Below are 23,991 nucleotides of genomic sequence, written 5' to 3'. Positions count from 1 at the left end.
CATAAAAGGATATTTTGGCCTACGTTGATCCCCATGTAATAATTATAAGCATTATAAGTAAATATAACTCTGTTATCGTTTCACTGTGATTCGTAAACGAATATAGACGAATATTTTGGTCCAACGTTTCGACGTAATAAATAATAATTACAAATAAATAATTTTGCTATCATTATGCCCATCAATGATCAATCACAAACATTGATAAAAGTGTGGACGACGATATTTGGATATTTTGGCCTACGTTGAAAAGTTATCCTAATTGGTCTCACGTTTTATTGTGATTCGTAGGCGAGTTGAGAAATCCAAGTTGTATAAATTAACATTGAATCTACATAATTGCGTTTTATCTATTCAGATATTAATAATAATAATTATCGGATCGTTCTTGCAAACTTATCAACTCGTATCGATTATCTCATGGGAATCGATTCCAATTAATTTGCACGATCGGTCGCAACGGTTTCGGCTACATAAAGCGTCTGTCTACGATACATCACAATACATCAAGCATGTTTGGGGATACGTTGATTCAGTGACTATGAAAATAGCCATGCGCGATTGACCCGTGTAATACGATTAATTCGTATGACGATTTGGGATCGTATGAAAATTCAAACGCGTGTCATCAACGAGATTTAATCGACCAAATCCGGAATATTGGAATCGGATTCGAGTTCTAAACTGTATTTTGCCGCTAATCGCGTCGCTATAGAAATCCTATCGCGCGTGTATATATTACCTCCATATTTTTTCAAAAAGAAAAAAAAATTCGCGCCATTATTATAATTTACATATAATTTTATATACATATATTTTTATATTTCTCATTTTCACTTTTACACACGCGTATCCTATTAGAGAACTGTCGAGGTTATATTATATGTTTATATTATATGTATTGTACGAAGTTATATGTAAAAGTGTGACTCGCGTCTTTGTATATTTACGTGTGAATTGTTTCCTTTCCCGTCGTAGCTCGATGTAGCGAGCTCGATGTAGTAGAACAAAGGCATCGACACGATCCACATCTATATAACATATCTTATTCCTGTTTCCTTTATTTTAAATATATTCTCTACTGTTTCTTATTTTAATTGAATCATTTTACAACCTATTTCCTAATAAGAACAAGAGAGAGAGAGAGAGAGAGAGAGAGAGAGAGAGAGAGAGAGACGGAACGAGAATTACGTACGCATCGTTTTCTCGAACGAGGAAATTTTCGAGGAAAATTCGAGAAAATCGCGAGCGAAGAAAACGTATATATGTACACGCGCTTCAAATACGATGAACTTAATGGACGAATAGCGAAACAGTGTTTCATGGGTTTACCGTGAAAGCATTTTCGAAAGCCCCATTACGAGAACCCTATCCTCTGAAAAGCGCCATTAATGGTCCATGCTATATCTTCTTGTTTCATTTAGACCTTTACCTTTGTCTTTCTTCGATTTCGTTGTTATCGTTTATATTCCAAAATTGCGAATAACGAATCTTTCTTCGNTTCGAAAGCCCCATTACGAGAACCCTATCCTCTGAAAAGCGCCATTAATGGTCCATGCTATATCTTCTTGTTTCATTTAGACCTTTACCTTTGTCTTGCTTCGATTTCGTTGTTATCGTTTATATTTCAAAATTGCGAATAACGAATCTTTCTTCGAGAAAAAGAGAGAGAGAGAGAGAGAGATTTTCGGGCTGCATTAAAAAATTCGCCCCATATTTTTTCACAATTCGATTTTTATCGAATCGATACGAGTTATCCTGTTATAGATTTGCCAAACTTTCGGAAACTGGAAGAGTAACTGGATAGAATTAGAATTATAGAAAATTATTTCCTTGAGCGAGGAATATAGTTTCGGAAGAAAACAGTTCCATAGGTTCGCAGTATGACCGTTCCATTGATCGCAGTTTCTCGAAAAGTACTATTAGTGGGTTAGAAAGTAGCGCGGCCGCTGTCTCGAAAGAGGTTGCGCCAAGGCCATTGCGATTCTGAAAACTTGGACGATTGCAATAACAATTGGGGAAAGCTACGGCATTACCTCCCCCTCCTCCAAAGTAGCGGCAATGGCTTTGCACGAAGCGGAAAATCTTCGAACGAGATTGACAAAGTAAATTCGCGCTTGGTATCGATAAAGAGCAGCAGTCCCATTTGCTATTTCTTATTTCTTTCGAAATTCTCGTAACGAATAAGTAATTTGTGATTTATCCGTTTTATTGGTTAGATAGGATCCAAGGAAAGTTGATGGTGGAAAAATTTTCAGGAAATTTAGAAAGGAAAGGAAAAGGAATGTAATATCCTTGTGAAGGAATGCAATATCGTCCATTTCTTGGGTGCAACCGATACACCCGTTTCGCGGTCTATGCGTGATACGCGCGAGCGAAACCTGTGAATACAATGTTGCCGAATGTTTCGTAATGACGTGCCCATCTGTGAAACTGCTTTTGAACGAGTAACGATATGTAACGAGGCATTGCGAAACGGACATTCGTTCTCTTCCACTTTTATCTCGATCGTATAAAATACGAATATTATCAAATGCCGTTAATTACGTAATTACTTAATATAAGTACGTGAAGTTTTAAGAAAATTAGAATATTTTTTCACCGCTAAATCGAAATGAATCGATCCCTTTTAATTACGATTAATTTTACGATTCATTTCTCGAATGAATTTAATATTCAATTTAAAAAAAAATCAAAAAAATGAAATTTTAAATATAGTTATAAATATACTTAAATTTATTTGAAATATTTTATCCATTGTTTGATAATTATTTATTATTAATTTAATTATTTTTATTCCTTCCAATTATTATTTTACTAAGAACATTTTAATTAATCACGAATCTTATTTATTTTTAAATTATTATTATATATATAATTAAATTATATATAATGAATTTAAAATTATTTCAAAATCAAATTATCAATCAAACATTATTATTTCCATTAGCTATTATAATCTTATCGTTAATATTATAAAAATTTTTATTTATTTAATTTATAAAAATTCTTTACAATTTTTAACACATTTAGTTCCTTCAAATTCTCCATTTTTTTTTAAATAAATTTCACAGTAATTATTGAATTAATTAGATCACTCTCTTCGAATGAACGAGTAAAGTTTTGAATAATTTGGCAATTGTTGACAGTCGTTTGACTTTATTTCCGAGCGAATGTCATATAACTAGCCCGTATCTGATCCGAGTTGTTATACTTTGAACTTGTTGTTGCCGCGAACTCTCGTATTCCCAATCTCGAACTTCGCTTTCGCCAAGAGCCCCATTCTCCTTTCATCTGGATGCGCGAAATTCTTATAAAGAGTTTCGCTTTGTTCTATGCGGCGAGTTAATGAAATATCATCATTTTTATTCCCTAATAACTCGTTTCTTTTCGATAGAAAAATATTCGAAGAAATAGACGTTTTTTTGTATAATTTAAATTCGTAGAAACTAAGTTTAGAAAAATGCACAGTAATTAACGATTAACTTCAACTTGTTCGAAATCCAGATCACAACTCAAATTTATCTTCTGTTTACTACTGGAAAGAAGTCTCGGAGGACACGGCACAAGGGCAAGAGAGGTACTTCGCTAGGATCCCCATTTCAAGATGTTTTGTTGACAATTCTTGATACCTGATACTTTATATACTACTTACAGTAGTAGAACAATTATAATTTGAATATTTAAAATCGTAAAAATTATTTTCATTTATGAAGTTATATTAGGATAATCATCTTTTGGAAGAAATTGAAATATTTTCAAAACTATTAATTATTTCGATATAATATTAATATATCTATAATATATCTAGTTTATTCGTATATACGTACAATTATTATCTTAACTACTCGAATACAAAACTACATTTATAAATTATCATTACAAAGTCTACGTATATTATGAAAAATAAAAAAATTTTTATATCGATAGGTTAGAATTCTCTGGATTCTATGGCTACGCTAATGCATGGAGGTTCAGATAATGATCGTCGTTTGGATCAGTATATGTGACAAATACCATGGTAGAAACAATACATGTGAAAATAGGCGTTTCCTTCCAAATTAACCAATCAGATCCGCGTTCCTTCCTTCTTTCCACCAATACCTTTGAGTCAAATTTATCTATAATCGGATAATAAAACGTTGAACGTTATTATTCCAGTGCAAATATCATATGTATTATTTCGATATAATACTGCAAAGAAATTGGATTATTTTTCGTTCTCTGGAACCGATCCCCTAAAAAATCGTCGAATATGCGAACGCGTTGATCATCTTCCAATTCGATTTTCGCCTAAAGGGCGGAGCTTCTTTAATGGTTAGATGAAACACGAGTTGATTTAAGTATGGCTTTCGATTCGAGAGCATCTGTTACCCATTGCTCTTTCAAGTCATTATTTTGAATGGTTTGAATAATTGGCTGAAATACTAATCTCTTTCCTTGGAGGATTTCAAACGTAGTAAATCCGATTTAGTTTTGTAAATATTCATTTTCATACATATTCGTATATTCCGAGCGTCGGTTACATTTCTTTTTTTTTTTTTTTTTTTTTGACAAAAGTCACTATTTAGTTTATTCGTACAGATCTTGAATCTTTTTATTCGCGAAATATAAATGAAAAATATTCGAAGAAACGTGTAAATCTTAGACAAGTTCCGTCGAGCGAGCAGATTCTTCTTCAATCGAGTGGTATGAAAATTCGATTCATTGATGAAACATGCAAATTCGTTACGTGTTATCGCATATGCATACACGGGAGAAAATTTTCAAGAGCTTAACCAAACAATGGATCGCGTTACAGATTATGGATTCAGGATTTCATTCGTTCCTTGTACCAACGATCTTTATCGATCTACGCTATTTTTATTTACCACCTTTGTACAATTAATATCCCATCCAACGTTCCATTTCTTATTATCCTTACCCTAGTGCGCTTAAAAATATTCACAAATATTCCCAATAATTTTTCACAATCGCCCGAATAGATTTAGATCAGATTCGAATTCGATAATGAAGCGATAAGACATCGTGCGGTGGTGCGGTAGTTTGCTTTTCACTCTCACAATAGGCGCGACGATCTCTCGAGCGCTAGGAACGCAGTCACCGTGTTGAGAGCGTAATTATGGATAGTGGTGGAGGGGGGACGTCGAGGATTGCACTATAACTTATGCGTCCTATCGGACCAACTCCACACACGGTGTTCTTAAAACATTGCATCTATTACGAGATTGTTCTGTTTAACTGTTTATTGTATTTTGATATTATTATTATTGTTGTTGTTATTATTCAAAAGCGTTGAAAAAATAAGAAGGAACTGATCCTTTCTATTTTCTGATCAAATATTTTTTTTTTTTTTTTAGTTTCTTTTCCTTGATACATATCGCCTTGATACATTCTTGATATATATGGGTTAAAAGCAACAAAAGACAGATTGAAAACAGATCGATCCGAACGAAGAGGTTAAGAATTATTTTTATTAATAAAATGGAGATACGGTCGTGTAAAAATCTACAAGTTTTAACGTACGTACGATAAATGAAAAACGATGAAAAGGGGTTTTGGGATTCGTTCCTACCATTATGCATATTCATTTATGACATATTGCACGTGAAACGTTTTACACGCACGCTAGTCCATTTAATACCTCGCAAAGTTTCCGCTCGTTTATCTTTTTAGCCGACCACTTAATTTCCATCGAGTTCGTTAAATTCATTTCCACCCAAAATCCTTGATGTTCTTGGTCACTCTTCGAGGTACGAGCACGGTTACGCGTGCGCTGATATATTCACCCTCGCTCTCTTTCCACTGAACTTCGTTTGAATATATTCTAGATTCATTCTGGCACGAGTGGATGGTCTAGAGATTTATAGGGGAAGGTTGCACCATTGACAAAATCCGCTGGTAATACCCGTGCCGCTCCATAGATACCGGTTACATAAAAATCCCTGGGCGTAGAGAATTTTTCTGGATTTAGATTAATGACGCCGATATTTCGATATATCCTAATAGCGTTTCCTTATCCGCGTCCCGAGTACAATTTCCACGTTTCACATTTAAAATTATTTCGAATCTTTTTTTCCTTTTTTTTTTTCGTATTTTCGACTTCGAATTGAATAATTCGTCGCGCTGGGAAAAAATTGAATTTTTATTAAAAATAAAATTTGCAAAAAGGATGATGTATTGTTTTTAATTATTAATATTTCGATTAATATATTATAGGAATATCAAGTTTTTGGGTAATTAGTTGCAAATTTTTCCAGATAGTTTAATTTACGATTTTCCATTATTAGTTTATTCTAAAGTTTTCTTTTAATGGTAAAATATATTGTTAATATTTTTAGAATATTGTAATATTGAAAGCTATTTTTTGCAACAGATGTAATAAATTGTGTAAAGGAGGACAGGAAATATTATATTGATTACAAAAATTATATACAACAATCGAGTTTACTTCGAGTTTAATTCGTGAAATTAATTATTACTTTCAATGATTGGCTCTGATAAACTTATTTGGTTTGACAATTAATTACTAATGGATCACAGTAGCGTAGAAATATTAGTTCAAAATCAATAATTTCCACCGTATTTAACCAATATTTGATCAGGCAACATGACATGATTAACTCTAGAATTATAACTCCCGATGAGAGGTTCGATTACTCCTATTCAATACCATTCGTGTTAAATGAACAGAAAGTTATCGTGTATACATCTACCAGATAATGAATTAAATAATTGTAATGAAAATTTATATTTTTAAAAGGTAAATTTTAACGCGTAAAATTAAAAAAAAAAGAAAGAAAACAATAAATTTTTGCAATCGTTCGAGTGAAATTTTCGATATTATACATTTTCCATTTGTAAAAAGCTTGAAAAGGAATTGAAAATTGTGTCATCGAAACTCACTCGGAAAATAGACGAAACCATACCGTTGAAATCCTTTTTTTATTTTATCCCGATATCTCAATCGGTTGTCGAGATATCCATAATGCTTAAGACAGTGCGAAGATTATGAATAGGCGAACTAGTAACCTACATATTTCCCCTAGAAATGCGTATTTTTCAAGTATAGTGAAAAAAACTATGTGCGTTTGTCATTGACCAGCCTTACTTATTCGCATCCTGTAACAAGTCGGTGAGATGCGAGCAAGAGTTTCGAGTCAACGGCAATGACAAAGATAGTAAACGATTAAAAATTACTCTTCTCTTTACACGACGATATTTCCGGAACCGGAAATCGTATCGGGATAAATCAAAAAACGTTTTAATAAGTAAGATTCCACGCTTCCAACGATCTTTCATTTATCTACAGGAAATTGTTATCTTCCGAGTTATAGAGGTTCAAACTTTTTTGAATTTTAATACGGTTTAATCTAAGTTTTAAAGCTGAATTGCGTGATAAATAGATATATTTATTTCTACAAAAAATATATAACGCTTTATAACGATCTTTTTAATGGTATCTCGAAAATTGTACATTTGTTCGCGAAGAATTTACCTTGTGTCCATATTCTCGTCGATTTTTAATTTTCTGTAATTTTCTAAAAAAACTTATTTTGATTCGAAGAATTAATCTTTAATTTTGTATCGTCCGTAACGATGTGCCGTAACAGAATCTAGAATGAAGTCAGAGTTAATTATCAAGCGTATTTTCGAGTTTCTTCGTCTTACATATGTTTATTGATGTACAAGGATTGTACGAGCATATAATGCAGCATGCTTAATGATTTTGCTCTCGTAGATGTAACCACTTGATCTTCGCGGCTATTTATAGCGAACATATGTAACGTATGTGCTGTATCAGAAAGTTATACGGTTAATATTCTGCATTCGATTCTTCGCGTTGTTCAAATTAAATTATTTAAACTTTATATTTGATACGATAAAATAAATAAAATTTGAATACACGCGTTTATCTTACATCGTAGAATATACAACATGTATAATTTATTAAAATATTGTATGTTGAAATTTCAGGAAGTGGAAGAACAGCTCTTTGATGTACGAGTCCCTAAAGTAAGTGATTTATTATTATAATTATCTATTATTATAATTTTAAAAATTAATTAAAAATTTCTAACATTTTAATATTCTTAACCAGAATATCTTCTCTTAAGATTTTCCAAGAAAAATTTCAATTCGCTCGACCATGCACTTTTACACCTTCAATCTTATGTCATGTTTTTTTCATTGAATATATCCAAAGATTAATCGTTGAATTAAAACGAATGTTAAGTCCCAGAGGCCAGTGTTAAAATAAAAGGGTGATATATGGATGGTAATTTTGGTATGCATCAAGTTAATTTGTGAAAATAATCGATTAAAATGCAATGTCCAGAGGCATGAATACAAAACCATGTGGCGTGTTGCGGTCAGCTCGTATTCTATTCCATGCATTTGATTTCGAGTGCATGTGGTCTACGGTACAACTCAGAATATTTATAATATGTATGTGTAATGAAATGTCTCATCCAGTTTACATATATGCGAATTTACTAACTTACAAGTTGCGAATGCTCGTTCTAATTCACGGCAAGTATACGCTAAATGATAAATTAAATCGTATAAACACAGAATGCAGAAATTGTAAAAATTGCAACGAGATACATGAAGCATTAACTTTATCCATTACCTATGTATTATCCATTATCATTGATCTAAAGTGTAATAATGAATTCACAAATTTCATTATTGTGCTTATAGGAAATTTCACATATTTTGATGATAAAAAAATAAAATAAAATTTTATTTGTGATTTATATAATATGTGATCAAAAATAAAAGTTATTTTTAAAATCTTTTTTTTTTTTTCGAGAGAGAGAGAGAGAGAGAGAGAGAGAGAATGTTTGGATAAAATGGTCTCCATTGTTTTCGTGACACTTATAAAAACGTTTCGAAAAAATCGTTCTTTTCGAAAACACGAATTTTTACCATCTTTATTAAAACTCTGGACGAGCGCGCGACGCTCAAAAGCGATGAAAAAAATTGTTGGCCCATCGATAAATTCCTAACCTAAATCAATTTTCGTCGCGTATAATGGTAACCGAAAAAAAAATTTTCGTCATCGATAACTGTTATAACCTGATTTCAACCAGCTATGTGTATGATGGTTACAAAAAAAAAAAAAAAAAAAAAACGAAAATAATTTTCATCATCGATTACTAGTTATTCTTAACCTGAAACAATTTCAATCATGTATAACGTTGATCGAAAAAAATAAAAAAAAAAGAAACGAAAAAAATGTTTCTCGTCATATTAAAATAAATTTTCATCACCGATATTTATAAACAAAACGATTTATACGAAATATTTGATAATTTTAAATATTTATAATCATATTGAAACGTTACCGAATGAGTAAAATATATTATTTTGCTGGCTTCTATAAACTCGATTCCAACTGGAAAGCCATTGGATCCGAAGGATCTTCGGGAGGTAACCCAAAATTCCTGAAAGCGCTCCACGTCTTTCTCATACGGAAATTCCTTTGGGATTACCGAATATCTCGAGAAACAAAGTGTATTATTTTGTTCCGTGGAACGTTCGAAATATTTGCGATAAACATTGTTGCCAAATTATATTGAGAATCGATAATTTGAAAGATTATTATATAATTAAAAATTCACAAATTACAATTACACCTTATGGTAATACTTAACGCTATTCATTTCAAGATAATAATCACGCATGCGCATAAGGAGAAAGTGCTTTCGCATCGCAAATAATTAAAACGTAAATAGCTCGACGGGTAAATATGCATCGATCGTTCGTTAAAACACGTAGTATGGGAGATATTGGCGCACAATGGCTAGTTGTTTAATATCGCGATATAAAGTTGATCGTAGCTTTGGGCGTTCGTCCAACTGCAAAACTATCGTGGATGCCTAAAGGCGTTCGAGGACTCGATGAGGATATACGTCGAATATCCCTCCGGACAATGGTCTTCCAGGAAGGCATTGATCGACCCTTCTATTCGCATAGTTGGCGAATAATCGCCGCGCTTGGCGCGACGCGATAATTATTTCGAATCTATGAAAAGTTCATCGCGCCCTGTAAATTCTCTGAAAATCGAATCGATGCTTACGAAAAAGAAGGAAACTTTTTCCTACTTTCTCCCATGCTTCCACTTAATGTAGTTCTAAAACGGGGAATCTTATTGATGGAAAGCTACGAACGTACTTTCTTTACTTTTTATAAGCAAGCAAAATTGCTTTTTGAAATTTGAAATTTGAAATTTTTTCCGTTTTAAATCGTAAACTTTAAATTATTCGTTGTTTGCAGTTCGTTGTTTTATATACAAGAAAATAAAATGAACGGTATTATTATATTATATTATTATAATTGAATGTTGAAAAGTTATCAAAATTATTCGGAATGAAACGACAGTTTTGTCATTGATGGATAAAGTAGAACAATCGTCAATACAGATTGTTGCTATATGATGATGATCGTGGCATTCTTTAAGCCGATAACAATACACGCAGCGTAGTCATGAGATGTCAATTGCGCAAATTTAGCTTATTGTTAGTTTATTTGCACGTATTACTTCGCAATTGAAAATTTATTCGATGTTATGTCGATGAACGTTGCCAACTGCATTTATGTTTTATTTTTTGGCGAGAAAAAATTTCAATATTAAAAAAAAAACAAAAAATGAAAAACGATAACTCTCTATTTTATTTATATCCAAATAAAATTTTTGCTTTTTAATGAATAAAAAATGATTCAAATATTATACGTAATATGACTTTTACGATTTATACATACGGTAATAAATACTTTTTCATTCATGATTTATCAAACACGCAAAGATATTCAGTTTTCTTGGGAGACATTCCATACATAAAAATATAAAAATGCAAATATAATGAATTTGATGTAGTTATAATTTCTATACCTGGACGTATATACTTCATTAAATATTCCATTATTCCGTATTATTTCATAAAAGTACACCACATTACGTTAAATAGCGCCATATTGTTGGAACATCGTCGTAAAACGTTTGAAGGTACATAACGATAGATATATGCTATATAGATATATGCCGATTATAAAACGTTTCACACGAAGCACTTGACCCGTCTAAAAACCACCGAGTGTCGTATGCAATTTGAATGAAAATGCGGTAAATGGTGATGGTTGTTTATCAGTGGCTAATGACGCGTCGTTTAGTTTGGACCGATGAAAACTGGCCTTTACTCATTTTCGGCATGCCACCACCTGCCTATGTACTCACGCTCGCCTATACACGCCTCGTTTCTATTTGTTTTCGCTAGACACGAATTTTCGGTGTCGTTACACTCTTGCGGTCGATCGAAACGCTTTTGAATTACCATTTGTGTACAATTGCCACGATTCGAACACACCATTAGTTAATTTCGTTAATACGAAACTATATCGCTACTTTTCCAACACGTGTCTCGTAAATGGGTGCTAAATATTAACGGATCGCGTAAAATCGATGATCGGAAGTTATGTGCATTTGACGACACTCGGATTGGCGGCACCGTTTCCGCTCGAGAACTATCGAAGATCGATCGTATCGACAGATTCCTACCATCCTAAACCTCGTTCCTCCTTATATCGCGTTTCGAAGATGGCGCGCATCACTCGTTCTCGTGAGTTGAACAGAAGAGATGCCGGAATCAGTTTCTGCCGCTAGATTGTCTTCTTTCGTTTCCATTCGACTTGGATGAACGTTACCAAGCTTCAGGAATCTCGACTATGTCGCCTATCCCGTATTCCAGCGGCTCGATCTCGATTGTAAGTTCGTAAATGCGATACGACTTAACCTATATCGAAGTGATCGTTTCATGTACGTAGCACGTTAGATTTATTTTTTGTCCTTATCTTTAACTCGACAAATTAAAATAATTAAAAATAATTCAGTTGTGTTTTATACACGTGTTTCAGTTATTGTGCGTTTGACATCGAATAATTCTATACTTTCGATAAATTGCAGATTTATGATATTAGGATTCATATAGACGAGTTTTGTCGTATGGTAACGCCCATTTACATTAAGTATTATCGATAGCCATTATTCGTTCGTCTAAATATCACAAAACTCGCGGATACTACGCAAAAGATTGCAATTATCAATTTTCGATCGTGCGAGCCCGCACCGTTTCTACCTAGCTTTCTCTGTGCTTTTAAGTATAATTCGATGTATGCACTGGTAAAACGCGCGTGAAACGTATGTACGATAAAATGAGCATCGCGATTGAAACGAATGTGGACAGTAGTAAAACAAATTTGATCGATGTAATTTATTACAAAATATTAAATTTAATCATTTATTTAAAAAATTTAAAAGTGCAATATTAAACGATAAAAGTTTTAATTTTAGATTATTTTATTTCACATAAAATCTTTCACACGCTATAGAAACAATTCTTAAAATATATTATATAATAAAAAATTATTGAAAATAGAATTCGTTTGAATATTTTTTTGCATTACGTATACTTAAGTATACATATTATACTTACGTTAAAAATTATATGTGTGAAGTATGAACTGTACATTTTCTGTTTTAATGATAAAAAAAAAATAAACACTTGCAGAATGTTCGTAAAACCTTAAAAATATAGGCAGACAGTGAGATACCAGGCCAGATGCCATCCTGTTTTTATATCAACATTTTCGATGACAAAACTTATTATTTCTTTCCTCTTAGCTTTTATTTAACTTGTTCTATATTTTCAAATATTTAAATGCATCACAATATACATTCACATCAACAACGTTCGTTACATAATACGTATATTTTCACGCATATATTTCGATACGTATCAATTTTTCTTCTTTCATTTATATCTTTTTTTTTTTTTTTTACCATTCCCTCTAGAGAAAGAATGAAAAAGAAGAATCAAGGAACATGGAAAACTATGGAAAAGGAGATGGAGGTGTAGCTAAGCAAGGCAGGCAACCAGGGAAATGCTGATCCGCATTCCCGAAACGCCCGGTATTCCAGCGGTATTGCACGAAATTGCTACACTCTGTCCGCGTCATTCCGCGGCTGGCTATTGTAGGAGCACGGTTATTCTCCAGTTTCCATCTGCATACCTTTAACTCGCTTCTTCCCCCGATCTTTTCCTTCTTAGATGGCTCGCGATTCATTTTCGTTTGGCGTTACGTTCTTAAATATATTTTTTTAAGAATTTCGGTTAATTATATAATCTTTTTCTATATTCATCGTCTCACGACAGATATAAAAATAACGTAAATAATTCTCGATAAATAATTTTCGACAATAGGATAAAATAAAATCTCATTTAATGAATTGTACGATCAATCTTTTTTCTATTTGTAATATTAATTCGAAATTAGAAGAATATTATTAAATACAGTGTAATGAAAACATTCATGCTACGCAAGAGTTGTTTAAGTTTAAATTATGTTATATGGAAAGATTTTTTCCAATTTTTGCATCGAGTATCGTGTTAGAAAAAGATTGACTTGAAAGAAAAATTTTGAATTGATATCGAATGGTTTTGAACAACAAGTTGTCGTTTCCCTCTAAAACGTCTCGCTTTACATGTTTCGGATTTGGAACGTGTAAATTGTAAACGATTGATTGATTTTATTATCTCGATACGTTATAGCGTCTCTTTCACGAAATAGTCCTTCGAATTTTGATACGTATTGTACATTCCTCTTTGGACGTTAGTCTCTCCATTGAGACCTATATCATCACCTTGGTTAATCTTGTAGTTGTCAACGTGGAGTTTGGGTATGCATCGATCAAATTTCAAATAGATATCAAATAGATTCGTAATAGTATTCGCATGTAATTCAAAATGTTATATATTTGATTCTCTCAAAGAAGAGAAATTGAAAATTGTTACAAGTTATTATAATATCGATTTTATGTGAAATAATAAGGCATGGCATAACATTCAAAGGCTTTTAATAAGAAAATCTGTTTCGATTGATTTTTAATTTAATTTCTACATCCATTTTAATTATATTATTATTGATTCTATATCAATTTTGAAACGATTTATTGTCATGCCAATTTCTCATGAATTTTCATATAATATAAAAAAAATTTCATATAAAATTTTCATATAATTTTCTCGTATGTATTATAATTTAATATTTAAATATTAAATATGAAAAAATTCTAGAGACTTGTTTCAAAATCAATTGCATTATATTTTTTTAACAATTATATTGTAATAATTGAACACGAGTAATTGTCGCATATAATTTATTTGTACGATCAATTAAATGTAAAGATTGATACATAACCTCACCTTTCCGTATTCAAATCCAATACACATTTTGGTTTAGTATAACGTATATCATGCGAGAGCTTTGGTACCTTTGCAGCGCAAGTCTCCATCCAATACTAGTGAAATGATGGGATCAGGGAAATCCCGGACCGAAATAACGGAAATTTGATTTCTCTAGTCAGCAATATCAAATATGACTGTTTATTAGATTAACATATGTGCACGCGTAGCAGTTATTAATCTTAAAATTTATTGCGTTACCAAGAAATGATGAATGATGCAAAAAAAAATTCAGGAATTTATCATTTTTATATTTATTGTAAAACCAATATGGAAAATTAAATAATAAAGTATTAAAGATTAACGAAATTATTAGAATTTATATATTGTATATTTATTGTTGCTTTAAATAATGATATTAAATGGCTACAGTTTGAGGATAAATTTTCGCGAGAATTGTCGCGATATCTCAAATTACGAAATGAGCGTTATAACTTGGAAGCTGTTAAAAAAGAAAAAGAAAATGTCTTTTTTCCTTCTCTTCACACTTTTAAAGTGTTATCCGAAAAAAATTCCATAAAATAGCGCGAGTGAAACACGGAAGTTGTTATCTATGGACCAACATATCCGGCGTAAATGGAACGCAGACATACGTAAAACTACAACTTTAAAATTAAAAGGTTTCGTTCTAACCTCGTTTAATATCAATTTGTTGTCAAACGCTAAGAAACAAGATTAATTAATATGTTTTGTCGTCGTTATTTTAATCAATCACGTTTATGTAAATAAAATATGCTCTTTTGCAATAATGTATACAATTTAATATTTAGTGATTTCGTTATTATTATCGACACACCAAAAATTTAACGCAGTCGACGAAAGTTTATATATTCTAAAAGCTTCGTTTCATTTTGTAATGAAGTATCTTATGTATTATCCGGTAAAAAAGGAATCCAATGATATAAATATGTTTTTGTGGAATTTAAAAATTTGAGATTAGGTTAAGTTTAGTTTCGTTTCATTTTGTGCAAGATGATAGATCTTATAATAGTGTCTTTATATATTCAATATGAAAAGAAGAATTCAGTAATACGTACATACAAAAATTTGTATTCTAAAAGCTTCATTTCATTTTATAACGAGGTATCTTGTATATTATTCGTGCGAAAAAAGGAATCCAATGATATAAAAGTTTTTTGTCGAAACTTTGAAATTAGGTTAAGTTCGTTTCGTTTTGTGCAAGTGGTAGATCTTGTAATAGTGTCTTTATATGTTCAATATATACAAAAATTTATATTTTAAAAATTTAATTTTATTTTGTAACGAGATATTTTATGTACTATCCGGTGCGAAGAAAGGAATCCAATGATATAAATGTTTTTGTGGAATTTAAAAATTTGAGATTAGGTTAAGTTTAGTTTCGTTTCATTTTGTGCAAGTGATAGATTTTGTAATGGAATAGTGTTATATATTCAATATGAAAAGATGAATTTAACGATATATATATATACATGTAAATGTTTTTGTATAGAAACTTTGGGTTTAGATTAAGTTGGGGATAGGTTAAGTGATAAATGGAAAGGATATTCGAAGTTTAAAGATAGATTATGCTCACTTAACTGAAATCATAGCGATAACTTCGTTAATTGTGAAATTGGTGCAAATATTCGGACAATTGAGATCCGTTGAAAAGATGCTAGACAAAAACTTGCTAGAAATGCAAACATTCATAAGAACAATGCGACGCAAGCGCGCAATGGGATGGATCCCTTTGAGCAACTATACTGCAAACTATACTTACGTAAACCTATGAAATGAAACGTAATGAAGAAAATTTCTTATTCTAACTTTCCGCAGTTTCTGCTGTTCTATCGATGCTGTAACGAATGATCTCCTCGTTCGTCTTGCATATAATGAAATCTCCTAACCTCGATAGTATCTCGTACAAGAAGTTGAACAATTTTTAATGCTTCGATAGCATTCCTGTCGAATCGCCAACTTTCGAAACCATGTAACATAAGTTGCAAGGGAACGCATATAGGGAATGAGATGAGAAGTTTAAAATTAGAATTGTATGGAGATGGTAATTGCGTGCATCAACGAGGAACACTGCTCGTAGGAAAACTTTTAATTTGGTCATTGAATTAAATGAGAATGGCACGTTTATGCGTATATGTCCCGTGTATATGTACACGTGCACACGTGTAGCTCGCCTCTCCAAATAAACAGCCCTCTATGATATTGGACGAGAAATTAAACTTTTGATCGTTCAGCCGTTCCTTGGAATGGGTTTTAAACTCGAAAAAAAGGAGGGGGGGGGAAAAAAACCGGTGTTTTCGTCGAAAAAGGAAAACGGTTGGTATCGGAAGGTGGAGTGGGGGGAGGGGAGGGGTGGGGAGGGAGAGGCCTCGCACGAAAACACTTTAAAAGTACGTATTCTATGGAAAAAGGTAATTGCGCATATAAACGAAACACAGTTTCTCTTGCAAAACTTTTAATTTGGCCGTTCAATTGAATGCGAATCGCGAATCTTCGCCTGTTATATTTACACCCGTATACACGTGTATATACACGGGCGCGTTTATAGCTGTGTTGGTATAAATTTTCTGAAACGATTGCAGATATTGCTGACCAAAGGAGCAGAATTTCCAATAAAGCAATCCGGAAGGGGCGTACGCGTTCTTTCTGTCAATGTTGGAAGAAACGGAAAATATTCAACCGGAATGCCAACAAATAATACGTACGTTTTACAAATACCGTTCGGCGGGATATATTTGAAAAGTTTGATTTTCACTCTCGACCGATCCATTCTCATCTTTTTATTATCTCTTCAAACGTATTTTCCTCTCTTAAGGATTATTCCATTTTTTTTTCTTTTTTTTTTTTTTTTTAGCGTTTTGTTTAACGACATTCATATTTTTCAGATCTTTCTTTCTCTAAAAACCGAGAGATATCCTCTCGGCTTACACTAGAGGTGAGGAAAAATTAAGAAAGAAAATTAAGATTCACGCACGTCGATTCAAGAAATTTAATTTTCGAATGAAAAAAATATTTAATCCCTCGCCATGTATTTTTGTTAATATTCTCCACATTATAGAATATTTACAGGGGAAAAAATATACACAGATTCTATTATATTGCCAATATACAGGTAACTTAAATATTTACGCAAACAAACAACGGCCTCATATGCGTTGTTTAATTAAAAGATTTATACGTATATATTGGGTATATACATAAAAAAAAAAAAAAATTGAAAATTTTATTTCATTTCACAACTGAAATATACGATTGTTATTGCATTTAATATTTATTTTTTAGCTTCAAGCTATCGATCTCCAACCCTATCCATATAGTTATGATATCCGAACGTGAGAGAGAGAGAGAGAGAGAGAGAGAGAGAGAGAGAGAGAGAGAGAGAGAGAGAGAATTTTGCCACGAACTAAGAAATAAGAAAAATAAAAATCGGAGAAAAAGAATCGGAAAGGAATACCATGGTCTGAGGAACATATTGTCGACGATCCTATGTGTTCGAACCTATCTTATTCTACAACGAAGCCTATTCGCCAGTTTATTATTATTTGTTCGCGAGACGTGGGCTTTCTTTCTGTTGGCTGTGTCCCTTGGTACATAGAATTCTCTTCGGTATTGGATAATCCTTGGAAAAAAGGTACAGACACGTGTTCACGTGTTGGAACGGTAGTGGATGGCGCGAGCAACAGTGAAATTGGAATATACGCGTATATTCTTCCCTCCCTTCGTTTCTTTCCCTACGACGAACTCGATGATTCTCGACCGGCCGTCTCATTTTCATCCGCGAAAAAACTGACGCGAGATAACGCGAAAATCCACACGAAAATCGCTCGTGAAAAATTTATAACGCAGTGCGTTCCAGCTTTTCCCCCTGAATCGTTTGAAGGAAATAGGGAGGAAAAAAAAATATGTATATATATATATATATATATATATATATATATATATTAACTGGACGAAAAAGTTAGAAAACGCGTTCCATTTATCGATGTGTTACGAAGGTGTTGCAACATTAAGCGTGAAAATCAATCGAGCTATAATAGTGGTTGTACATCGGTTATTGACAATCAATGTATCGGTATAAACGGGCGTGTAACACTTAAATTCACTCGACCACGGTATAATTGACTCGGCGAATATCAACTCATATGTCAACAACTTCAAAGGGAATTATTTGAATCGATCGAATGTTATCCGACGTGTAACCGCATTCACTGGAACAAGTTGATTAATCGTGGAATACTACGGGGGAACACACTCAAACGGGGTGCACACCTATTTACGTGATGTTCCATAATTGAATTGGAGTAATACCGAAAATCAAGATAAATTGTGTGATTATGCCATTGCACTCCGGCTCGGAAATATACTCGAAAACGAAACATAAGAATTTGTGTTTTCAGCCGTATGCTCGTGTACGAAATGTCTTCCACGCCGATCGATTATATATATAACGAAACGTCTCAAAAAAAAAGTGTAATAGTACACCAGCTTCGAAAGCTATTCCATAAAAATATCATCTACGAGTGATAAATTGAAAGAATTGAGTAAGAAGTTTCGCTCACGATTGCGTATGAAGATAGGCGGATGGATAAATAAAGATAAGGAGGGAAGAAGATAAAGAAAGAGGAGGTAGAATAGGAAAAAGAAAGGAAAGTTGGATTCCATGATCCAACAGGCGGGATGAGCCTCTCAAGCCCTAATCTTGGGCTTCTCTTCGCCAAGGTAGAGAAACGTCTCGATGCTTCTGATGGTCTTGTTAGACGGTGGATTGACTTCCTCAAACTAGCTGCCCAACTTTCCATGAGATATAGACACTTTTGAGCCAACTTCCGTGGCCCTGTATATAGGTACGCATTTACCATTTATTGGTAATGAAGATTTTCCTTTCATCGATGAAAAACAATCTAATAATCCATCAAGGATAATTAAACTTTTAAAAAAAAAAAAAAAAAGAAATTATCAATTTCATCCGAGATATTAGACGTATAAATATAATATTTTTAATAAAATGTAAAGTTTCATGTTCTTCTGTGCGTAAAGTTTTCTTCTTTCTGGCGAATCCAAACTTGATTTTTTAAACGATTTTCAACTTTCCATCGAAAACAATTTGTCCGAATAATCGTGTTACGTAAAATTCCTTACGTAAAAACAATTGGAACGTAACTCTCGAACTCCTATATTAGATTCGCAGGAGAAGTTAAATTCATCGGATGAACGAACGTTTACGTCTTTTTTTTCCCCCCCTCTCTCTCTCTCTCTCTCTCTCTCTCTCTCTCTCTCTCTTCCCCCTCCACCCTTCCCGAGTGAAATAACTCCGTTTCTAATTGTAGGACAAAGAGCGGCATTCCCAAGTCCAACGAGTCCAATAATCCGAGCGAGCAAAGACGAGCTATGACGAGGAATTTCATCCAATTATTATATCCATGGCTGAGTAATAAAGTGGGCGAGGGAGGGGAGGAGGGGGCAAAGTTTTCGTTAAGCCAGGGCTAAAAATGGAACGAAATCCAGCGGCAATCGGGCGGAGACGTTTCGAAGGAGATGCGGTTTCCCCTCCTCTCCCCTCCAATCTCCTCCCCTCCCCTCCCCTCCTCGGTTGGCCCGGCGTCATCCTGGAAACCGGTTTTCCGGAGCAACGGAACTTCTTCTCAGTCAGGAATTACTATCGTGAATTTCATGGCAGGATGTTCGTTAGCAGGATTTCTTTTCCCCTTCACCGACCAGTCGGCCACTCGACTCGAGTGCATTCTTATTCATCCGTTTTTCAGTTATTGTCGGAATCCTCCTCGTCCCTTTCTCTCTCTCTCTCTCTCTTTTTCGAGCGCGATTCATCATTTCGTTTCAGAATTCATCGTCCTTCGAAGAGGAGGCGAGCTTCCGGTGTGATTGAATGGAAGAAATTATATCCTCGAAAATCTCCTTCATTTTATCGAATCTTAAGAAACGCTTCGTTATTCCTGATCGTTTCCTCCCTATTTTTCCAAACTACACAATTTTTCGCGATAGTGCGTAGTAAACTTTGTATAGTAAAAAGCATGAGAGTGTTACTCGATATTTTAAATATTACAACTTGATAAAAGAATACTCTTTATTTTTGTTTAATATTAGGATTAGACGAAAATTCAAAGAAACATTTAAATTTTCAATTCGAGGTTTAATTTCAATTTGGTGAAAAAAAAATTTTTATTTCAAGTTTTGGAAGAATTATTGTAAAGAGAAAAAACTCTAATCTTCGAATCTATAATTATATATTTAATTTAATTTTTATTTAATTAATTGCGCAATTTTTCATCGACACCATTTCTTCTTACTTTCACTTTAATTCTAAATAATTAAAAAGTTCATCTGAAAAAAAAATACTAATAATTTATAAATAAATTTACAAGCACGAAATTCTCTTACAAGATTCAAATTTATCGCGCGTTTGTTTGCATCAGAGGCTCGGAAGCAAGATCTATACGTATTATTACAAGAGTGCGACGATTTCGAACGTTCTGTCGCACTCCGTTCTAATTTCGAGTTATATTTCATTCGCATAACTGGGAGACCTTTCCAGAATCCATACGGAACGTGTCGTTTGGACTCCAGCTGGTCCCCAATCAACGTCGTCTCGCTTATCAAACTTCCAGCTCGCAACACGCGGACCGAACGACCACGTTTGAGATGCCAGTCTCGAATTTGCATTTCGACTCACCGGCGCTCCCACAACAATAAGAGTGCAACTGTGATTTCGTGTCGTGGAATTCTATCGATCATAATTTTTTTCTAAATCTCGTTTTGTTAACATGTATCCTACGACTTTTCTTCTTTCTTCTTGTAATTTAATGTGTAAAGATATATTTTTCATAACTTACGAATTTTTAAATGAAAATCTTTCGTTAATTTTGGCTTCATTTTCCATGAGGTATTAAAAATAGTGCAATATGTGAAAAAGGAGAATCCAATAATACAAATGTTTCTAGAAATGGAAACTTTAGATTTTTTAGTTTAGTTTAGTTTAGTTAGGTTAGGTTTTGATCTGTGCAACATCTTATAATACAAGGTATCTTTATATACTCGGTGCGAAAAGATTGTGTAGAAGAAAGTCAATAGTGTATATGTTTTGTGCGGAAACTTTGAGGTTATATTATCATAGCGATAATTTTATTTATTGTGAAACCAATGCAGATAAACAAAAATTTAGAAAAATAAAATTTAGCAAAATAAGAATATAGTGATGCAATGTGATCAAGAAAATTTGTTTATTAATTTTCTGCAGTTCTATTATTTTTGCACTAGCATATCTATATTTTTGCATATTGATGCTGTCGACGAACAATTTACAAGAATCGTTTACATAACCTTGTCTTAATTTTTTTTTAATTAAAACAAAAGAAAAGAAAAAATAGTCTACGACACGTAAGTTACTTAACTTTCTCTTAAAAATTTCTTTTTCTTCTTTGGTGTTATTAATTTCATCTTAACAAAATTTCTTAAAATTAATTACAGGGAATGAGGCTAATCCTCTATCACTCGGTCTCTTGCAATTCGTAATCCCTGATCGTGAAATCCCTTTTCAAGGATAATTACATTCTATCATAGTCAAAACGAGATCTCATTCCCCGCGAAAGTTCTGAAAACTCGTCAAGACAATAATGATTATCTATGTAGTCAATTAGGGAAGTGTCAGCTCCCGATTCCTTGGCGATCTTGATAAGGTTAATTAGAAATCAAAATGAAATTCTTTATCGTCCAACCTAACCTTTTACCTGATTCTAACTATAAAATTCACAAATGTCCAGATTAATCGTGAATTCTAACTGTAAAGCGATAAAAAATAATTGAAATTAAACTATTCTAAAGAAACTATTGAAAAAATTATTACACTACAACATTATCACAGACATCGGAGAACGGAATGCACAGAATTATATTTGATCAAGTGATGGACAAAATTTAATAATCGAAGTTACAAATAAAGTTAGTTTGATAAGTTACTTCGATAATTTATTGTTTAAAAACATAATAATCGCAATAATGACTGTAGTACGAGATTACATGAAAAGCGGATCAACTATAATAATTACGAATAAATATTATTCAAGCATTTTTAATAAGTAATTATTTAAAATAATTTTACTCGAAAATTTTAACTAATTACTTTTTCAACAGGTTAATGCCCAACTTTGATTCGAATTTAGAGGAAAAAGTGTATTGTTCGAACATAACCTATATCATCCTACGTAACCAACAATCGCACGGGATAAAATAATGGCGGATCCTCATGTAATTTGACGAACGAAATACACGATATCGTGTATCCGGATACTTTGGTATATATATAATACGTATACTCGATGCTTACATGTGTACGCGAAAAGATTCTGTGTGAAGCGTGGCGAGGAGAGACGGAGGCGGGAAGGGTAGGGTAAAAATTGACGAAGTCTAGGAGGCAAGGGCCAGAAAATGCCCCGAGCTGTGCCTAATGAGCTTCCTGCAGCATCGAGTCGTCGCTTCTACGGGCTGCCATTCAGGATCTGTGACAGCACGGTGATTCAGAATTCGAGCGAACGAGATCCGAGGTAGGGACGAGATTCGCCAAGTCGGTGACAATCGGCAGCTAGCGTGGCTATTGTTTCAACGAACCGAGCCTCTCCCTACGAGAGAAACAGAGAAAAAGAGAGAGAGAAAGAGAGAGAGACTTTGAAAACGTTTTAATAACCCGCTCTTGCCTTGGTGGATGCCTTTCTGTTTTTTCCTTCGCCTCGTTCGTTTCTTCCTTTAACCTCGAAGAGAAGAGCCGACTCGAGCGCCAAGTAAGACGAGTGAGCTCTGCTGGTAATTATGCGTGTTCGGATCGCGAGAACGATGTTTAAACTTTCCTTTCGTGTATCGCTTCGTGACGATGGTGATGCGAGAGATTCATCCTTATCCGTTCCTAGGTAAATAATATCCAATCAAATATTTGAAATTCATTTTTTCCCCCCCGGTATTAACGATCCTGGTAAATAATTCTCGATCAAATATTTGAGATAACGTCGAATTCGAAGAGTGACTTTTATTATTGCAAGCAATTTTTCGCGATTACCGAACAAGTTGCGGCTCTTTTTTTTCGTTTTTACACAATTGAAAGAGTACGTTTAAATAGGATTCTCCTCTCCCCCTTCCCCTTCCCCCGATATTAACACTCTTGGTAAATAATTCTCGATCAAATATTTGAGACTCGTGGAAAATTCGAAGAAGAGATCTTTATTATCATAAGCCTTTCGTTTTTTCTTTTTTTTTTTTTTTTTTATGGTTTTGATTCTTATAATTGAAAAATGTATTTTAATAGGACGAAGTAAATATGATATTTTATTTCTAGAGATGAAATCCGAAACAGGCGCAAGATTCAGTAAAAATATTATCCAGTAAATATTTTTTCAATTTCCGCCAGGATGGACCGTAAGTCGCTGATTCGATTCGATTCGATTTTTCAATTTTTTTTCGAATTTATCTTCCGTATATTTTCAATTCGATGCGATTTTTTTTTCATACGGATTACGAAAATCTCTTATCATAATAATATTATTGTAATCAATTATTATAATCTCCGCTTTCCTTTTTAGAATTTAAACCCGGATGGTTCCATAGTTTTTCATAAACGAGAAATTAAAATTCTTGTTGCGAAACCGCATAAGCATGAAGAGACAAGAGGGGAAACTTTAATGAAATAATACCTACACCTTTATGGTCT

At 33.2% G+C, this 23,991-nt stretch overlaps 1 protein-coding gene across 1 annotated transcript in view; it reads left to right on the top strand.

Annotated features, from left to right (window-relative positions):
- The window catches only part of LOC122716946 (lachesin), a 69,675-nt gene that overhangs the window by 28,598 nt on the left and 17,086 nt on the right, over positions 1-23,991 (top strand). The window contains exon 2 of the mRNA XM_043940503.1: positions 7,978-8,016. The gene's annotated coding sequence lies outside the window, so the exon portion shown is untranslated. The remainder of the gene's footprint in view (positions 1-7,977; positions 8,017-23,991) is intronic.

This window comes from Apis laboriosa, unplaced genomic scaffold (assembly GCF_014066325.1).
Source record: "Apis laboriosa isolate Shangri-la unplaced genomic scaffold, ASM1406632v1 scaffold4_cov146, whole genome shotgun sequence".
Lineage (NCBI taxonomy): Eukaryota > Metazoa > Arthropoda > Insecta > Hymenoptera > Apidae > Apis > Apis laboriosa.
The sequence above is the reverse complement of the archived record's forward strand: the minus strand, read 5'-3'. Positions and strand labels throughout refer to the sequence as shown.